Below are 7,326 nucleotides of genomic sequence, written 5' to 3'. Positions count from 1 at the left end.
TGCCTATTACTTTGAAAACTATAATAGATAGAGAACAACATTAAAATGCTAAAATGAGGAGCAAGACAATTTCTTCAAATAATATAAAAAAAGATGTGCTATGATGTCAGATTGCCAATGAGATAACTCTCCACAAGTGAGCAAAATGACACAGAAATTAACAACTATAGGTCACTGTTTGGCCTTCAACAATGAGCAAAGCCCATACCGCATAATCAGCTATAAAAAGTCTATATCACATAGTCAGCTCATTCTGGATAGTCATCTATAAAAAGTTTGCATTCAATGTCAACACCTTATTAGAATTATTGCCCTTTAATGATGATTTCTACCAATTAGTTTTTTCCCCTTATACCTTGAAAGTTAATATAATCATTTAAGATAGATTTAAACTTAAACAAGCAAAAATGATCCACAAGACAGGGTTCTCACTTAGGCGAGTCTATGAGTCCTGGACTCATCAAAATCTGTCTGGACTCACGATTTTCAAAACTGGTGAGTCCACAGATGCATCAAGATTGAAATATTTTGTATAAACTGAACACACAAGTAACACAAATATCATCATTTTATAGCAAAAGTTTAAAAGTGATCTGAATTTAATGTCATTTCATTGCTCTGTTAGGAAATGGAGACTAAAATGTTACATTATATTGCAATAAAATATTTTCTTCTTTCTGTTGGACTCATCATGGCTAAAAATGACGAGTCCCTGGACTGGCCTTCAAAAATCCTTAGTGAGAACCCTTCGCAAGTCATGAACTACTATTAAGACAATATACAGGCAATAGTCCAATGACTCTTTCTTGGAGTTATTGCCCAATGCATAATGACAATTTTCACCATTTGTTTTATATTTTGAGTTTCATTACAGGTTATAAAAGATCTATATATACACCAGGGCCGTAACTAGCCTCTTCTAATAGTGAGGCAAAACATATTCGCCGAGCGGAGGCAGGCGAAAAAAATTATGCGAGGGGTCATGGACTTAGAAACGCAATTAATGTTTAGCTATGTTTTCGACAATATTCTGGTCTCAAAGCAAAAACATAGATTCATTGTAACTTAAGACTTTTGGGTTTTATTGACAACATTAAAAGACCGATATGTAGGATAAAGGAAAAATCGTAATTCTCACAATCATTAATACCGGATATGTCTGCCTGTCTGTTCTTGTCTTGTATTGTGCTTAGACTTTGGTGATTTTTTTTATGACCAAATTTAAATATAGTGACAGTGCAGTTTTATAGTTTAAGCACTAGTACTGCTCAAGTTGACACTACTAGGGACCATCTTAACTCTGTCTTACGGTTTTAATGATTCTTTTTAATTAATTTGTTGTAGACCCTCCAGCAACATTGACCATTGATCATTAGTATTTTTTTTCTATGCATTGACTTTGTGCGCGATTAGATTTTGTGCCCATTTACTCGATATTCCTTTATTTTTTGTTAAAGGGTCTGAACATGACTTAATGCAAGTTTAACCCTTCAATGTAAAAGGTCATATGGCAATACATTATTGGTTTTTTTTTTCAAATTATTTGATACCGGGAAATTGGTGACCTTACTTTAATTTAAACCATGTCAGCTCTCTAGTTTTATCTACCAAAAAAAAAGCCAGTTTTGTATTCTTTGATATCAAGTTCAATGCTCTATGCAGAAACGACCATTTTTTCCTGTGTCTTGTAGCATCGTAAATTCTTAAAATATTTTCTCGCACAATATCTGGACATTGGTGGGCATGCAACATTGCAAAACCACACGTTTACAAATGAAAATCAACATTCAGACTATAGCCATAAAGTCGGACAATAAATGAACAAAAGACAAACCTGGGACACAGAAATACAAACCATAGATCATCAACTCTGAAAACTAAAAGGAAAATAGAAACATGGATCACGAAAAACATGCAGGGGCGACACCAGGGAGTGAAGAGAACTTGCTTCTCGCTAGACACTTTCCGTGAAAACAATTTGATAGTAAGAGAATCTATTGTTTCATTTTATTTTTTTTAAATTTCTAACATGAGGCATTTGACTCATTTGCCTCAATGTAGTTACGGCCCTGTACACTTTAAATTGAATGATCAGCAAATTGAGATCTACCAACAAGAAAATTTTTGCTGATAAAGTTAGTAGACTGTCACTCCTTATATGAGTGATCTCCCTTAAATGTGGATATCGTTGACGCTCTTTTGTGTTGTGAGTAAAATCTGAAGAAGATAGAGAGAAACTATATAAAGCCCAAATGATCAGTATTACAAAATCAGCAAAACCAGAGATTTTTTTATGAATTCTATTCTCTATAATGTAAGAAAGTGGCCTTTATTGAATATGTACATAGACCCAGGTGAGTGACACAGGCTTTTAAGAGCCTCTAGTTATTCTGATCTTGTTATGTACTGCCTAATAAAATTTGTTTTAAGCATGCTCAACAATTTTTCATGGATTTGATTTCCTGGTTTTGTCATACATTTCTGTATAAATGTCTATAGAAAATGTGAAATTCATTGAACTTTGAAATTCCTGGTTAAGTTTTACCTATGATATTCAACTTCTGTGCTTTAATAGCAAGCCGTAATCTGAATAAAAAGCAAAGATTAGTTGACACTGAGTCATAATAATGTATCAAAAGATCACAAATATAACTCTTAGGAAAATTCAAAAAGGAAAATCTTGATCAAATGGCGAAGTTAAAAGCTCAAAGACATCAAACGAATGGACAACAACTGTGATATTCCTGACTTGGTACAGGCATTTTCTAATGTAGAAAATGGTGGATTGAACCTGGTTTTATAGCTAGTTAAACTTTCACTTGTGTGAGTGAAGGAAAACATTTATTCTTGTGTACTGTAACCTTATTATAAACTACCAAGTTAATCATATTTATATTGCTTGTAATAATCGTAGTTTATAGAGATGATCCGAATTTCTATTTGGTTTATATATCAAAGGTTTGTCCTTTTGATTTATTTTACCATAATAGTTCAGGTTATATATGTGGATCAAGGATTTTGAAAATGGAGGGGCCAGCAGCCCCTAACTGGGAAATGTTTGGAGTTGGAGATTTGAAACATCTATACATCAACCTTTAAGGGAGGGTTCAGAAATTTTCATAAGTGTGGCCCATGCACTAACTGCCTAAGAAAGGACCAGTCACCCTTCAGTGATTCCCTATATAAGCTAGCTAACCAAAATATTTCAACAACAAAAAGGGGCCTGCACCCCCTAAAACTGCCTCTCAAGTTAAGCTGGTAACCTGTGCATCCATCTAATTGCATCTTTGACTTGAAAAAACAGGAGTATATTGATACTTTTACACTAGATACCTATTTTCAACCTTCTCTATGTTGTAAAGCAAAATTACAACCAAAATGTTTGTGCAGAAATCAATTGCTCTGAACAACCTTTATGGCCTTGGTTGTAGCTTACTTGCCTTCAAGTTAGGAGACCTGTCCAGGTCTATAAACCACCAAAGACTTGAACATTGGTCTTTGCTGCTTCCCTGTTAAGGCCACAATTAAAAATATTTTGGTTTTCCCAAACCCTACCCAAAGGTTGAGACAGTGGTTAGGTTGGTATGAAATAAGAAATTGAAGTATTGGGTGTTTATAAGTCCTCATGCCTATCTGATTATAAAAAAAATCTTCAAATAAGGACAATAAAAGAATTTGAGTAGGCAGCTGGGTAGGTCGGGTTTGGGAAAACAAACCTATTCTTTTTTATGGCCTAAGCATACAGTATTTCGGATTAGGAGTAAAGACTGATTGGTACCACCTTAAGGTAAGGTGACATGTCTTATTGTGGACTGCTACATTGTGAACTACATTGTGAACTAGCTTGTTAAAAATCTTGTTCACATGGTCTTTTAAGTAGAAAACAGGAGATCATATCCACATTGCTTGTAATAACTGCCACTGGACGATTAAACACCAATTCCGTCATCCATCTGGAGTGTTCTGACTCTTTTAACAAGAATAGTAACGCTCAAATTCATCTTTGTTCAACATACTGGAACTAGTGATCATGGGTATTTGTTATCATGAAAAGCTAAACATTCTTGATGAACATGCATCCAGTCACGGTAATTATGAAACGTGAAACCTTGAACAGTCATGTCAAAAAACTAAGTTCAGATAAGCTACTAGTATTCAAACTTAAATTTAGTTTTTCGTGTGCACACACACGTACAAAATGTATTTCCAAATTGAAACTTGGATAAAACTTGGCATGATTATTGACTACTTCGTATAGAGTTGCCAAGTACACAGACATGATAGAAGAAAACTATATATTGAAAGCCTTTGTAAAAAAGTTGGTTAACTAATTAACATCATACCTGTGCATTTTTATAGAAATATTAGTTAACTTTTAAAATAAATTAGTTATTTACACATGCAGCAAGCATCCAGTAATGGATCACATCATTATTCTCTAATTACATCTTTACATGAAAAGATGATAGTTTTGTTTATTTGAGGTATATAAGCTAGACTCTACATGTTAAGTGTTCTTTTTTCGTCACAGACTCTTGCAGATGGTGTCAGTAAACTTATAAATAGTCGACTTTGTTATCTCTGGAGTTAATATAATATAAATGGTCAATTTGAATAGACAATATACTCTGACAACAAGAGTCACATAAGAACAAGAGCTTTCTACATTTTAACTGCTACCGACAAATGAGAAATTCACTTTAGGAAATTTTAAATCATCACTTGTCATACTCATCTAGCTCTTTACCATTTCTGACATTTGAAACATTGTAGTCAACCATATAAAATATTAGACTTCGTATGTTCGTACCGTGTGCCTTAAATGTTTTTACCATTCTTCATTGATAGTAAAATGAAGTTTCTGATAACAAAAAAAAACCCTGGTTGTAAGGTCATTGCAAATAACAAAAATACCGGACTCCAAGGAAAATTCTATACAAAAATCCGAAATCAATTTAAATGGTAAAGTCAAAAGTTCGACCCCATCAAACTATTAGATTATTCCTGGCTTGGTACAGGCATTTTCTTATGTAGAAAGCAAACGATATGGACCTACGAAGTCCTGTATATCACAGGACTAGTAACTAAGGTTTGATCCTCCAGACCCGTTGCTAGGAATTTCTAAAAGGGGGTGGGGGTATTTGAACTCATGAACTCGACTTTATCTGTAAAAATTTGAACAGAACGTCGACTTTAACAGTGCTTATTTTGGTTTCAAAGGGGGGGTCGGGCTGCGGGTATGGACCCTCTACACATTACTATCTATATCATCAGGAGTTCATTGCTGAAATAAATGAATGATGCTAGCTTCATTGCCTTGTTTATGTGGGAGATCATCGTATGACTTTTGGATCATTAATTCATTGACAAATAGAAATGCAAACAGTTTACTATCCGGCTGTTGAAAAACGTATTCACCAAACTAAATACAAAATGTCAATTGAAAAAAAAATCAAATGCTTTAGATCAGATTTTGCAAAATGGATCATACTTTAAAAAAAAGCAGAATTTTCTGAATCTGAATTTTTAATTTTCGGAGTCAAAAACTTGGACATTTGTTTATTTTTTTTACAGTTCTATATAATTATTATACAAACGAAAACATTTTGATCATGTATGTCATTCTATGAAAACATTGAGTCATGACAACTCCGATAATTGTATTGCACTTAAGTATTGATTTGGGTCAAGTGTTTAAAAAGGCAGGACAGGAGTTTTGAGTAAATAAAGCAGGATTAGCACTGACTTGGCGAAAAAAGGTAGGATATGACAATGTCTGTAAAAAAGTCAGAATAAACTAATAAAAAAGGCAGGAAAGAGATTACAACTAAAAAATATGCAGAAGATTTTTTTTTCATACTAGCCTTCCGACCCCCTTAATAGTAAATGGTAGCTCTATTACAATCTTTTTAACTTCATGACTAAAATATCTATAACTGGCCGCAACAAAATCTATCTATCTATCAGGCGGACAGATCGTTCAATTATAAAGCAGCAGCTGTTTATTTAAAATAGTTCTTACTATATGCTCATGATGCTTGCAGAAGTTAATACTTGAACCAGCTATCGTATCTTCTATGTTAGACTATGAGGATTTGTTAGCAATGAGTCTATGCATGTTAAATTTAAACAAATCAGTTAAAACAGAACTTTCCTTTTCCAATTAATTAAGATACATTTAATACATTTTCAAATCGAGTTCTATAGTGAGCGTATTATAGATGGCACAGTTTCATGTTAGTTTATTATTCTTGAGGGTAGGAATGAGATTTATTTACAGAATGTATAAAAAAATGGACAAAAAGTGCAAAAAAGGGGCAAAACAAGTTATAAAAATAAAGAAGAATAGTTAAAGATTAAGTGAAGAATAAAGGAGCTAAAAATGGACAAAGAGAGAAGAATAAATGGGCTTAAAATATAGAATGGAGAATATTGGGCAAAAAAGTGAAGAATAAAGGGACAAAAAATAAATGATAGAGAAATGGAATACAAAATGCAGAATACAGAAACGAAGGACCCCATTCACACCCTCGGCCGGAGTTCCATATTCTATTCTTGAAAAATAAAGCAATGTATGTCAAAAGCCATATCATAAATAAATTTCCCATGATAAATTTTGTTATTGGTTCCTCATCTGCAGGCCGGGTATATACGAGGTCTGCATATGGTGGATAATCCATGTGGTGCTATTACAAGTAGTAAGTAGCAGGGTCTAACAATCTGGCGCTGGAATAAATTTGATAACATTTTCACCGAAATGCTTGGGAATGGATGAAATTTTAGAAAGGACCAGTGATAAAATTCCATCAAGGGAAAAAAGTAATAAAATAAAAAAATATATCTATCCTTGGTAAAGCTGAGATGAGCATTATTGGAGGTGTTTAGATGGGGTTCAGTGGTGGGTGGAGTAACTTGATTGAATCATCTAGCACTGTAAAACTGCCAGACAAGTTGAACCTAGTTTGACTGCTTTGAACCAAGAAATTGATTGCATAAAAACCATGGATTTGGCTTAAAACACAGGTTTTTTGGGTACATCAATCACCTTGTGGGAGGAGACTAATTACGGACGGCGGCTTCAGTTCAATTTAATACAATTGATTAAAATTAAACAATTGATAATTATAACCGAATAAACATCTACTGCCGGTTATTTTTAACACTTTTAATAAAATGTTTAGGTGATGCTGATACTATCCACATGGAATTACTTGTATAAGTTAATTAAAATATATATGAGTCCTCTCTCGTGCAACCTCTGTCTATAATTGGGGCAACTTTAATTAAGGGTCGAGTTTGACTCATTTTGTAAACAACATTATCCTC

The sequence above is a fragment of the Mytilus edulis genome, chromosome 12, assembly GCF_963676685.1.
Source record: "Mytilus edulis chromosome 12, xbMytEdul2.2, whole genome shotgun sequence".
Classification (NCBI taxonomy): Eukaryota; Metazoa; Mollusca; class Bivalvia; order Mytilida; family Mytilidae; genus Mytilus; species Mytilus edulis.
This window is presented reverse-complemented; position numbering follows the sequence as displayed.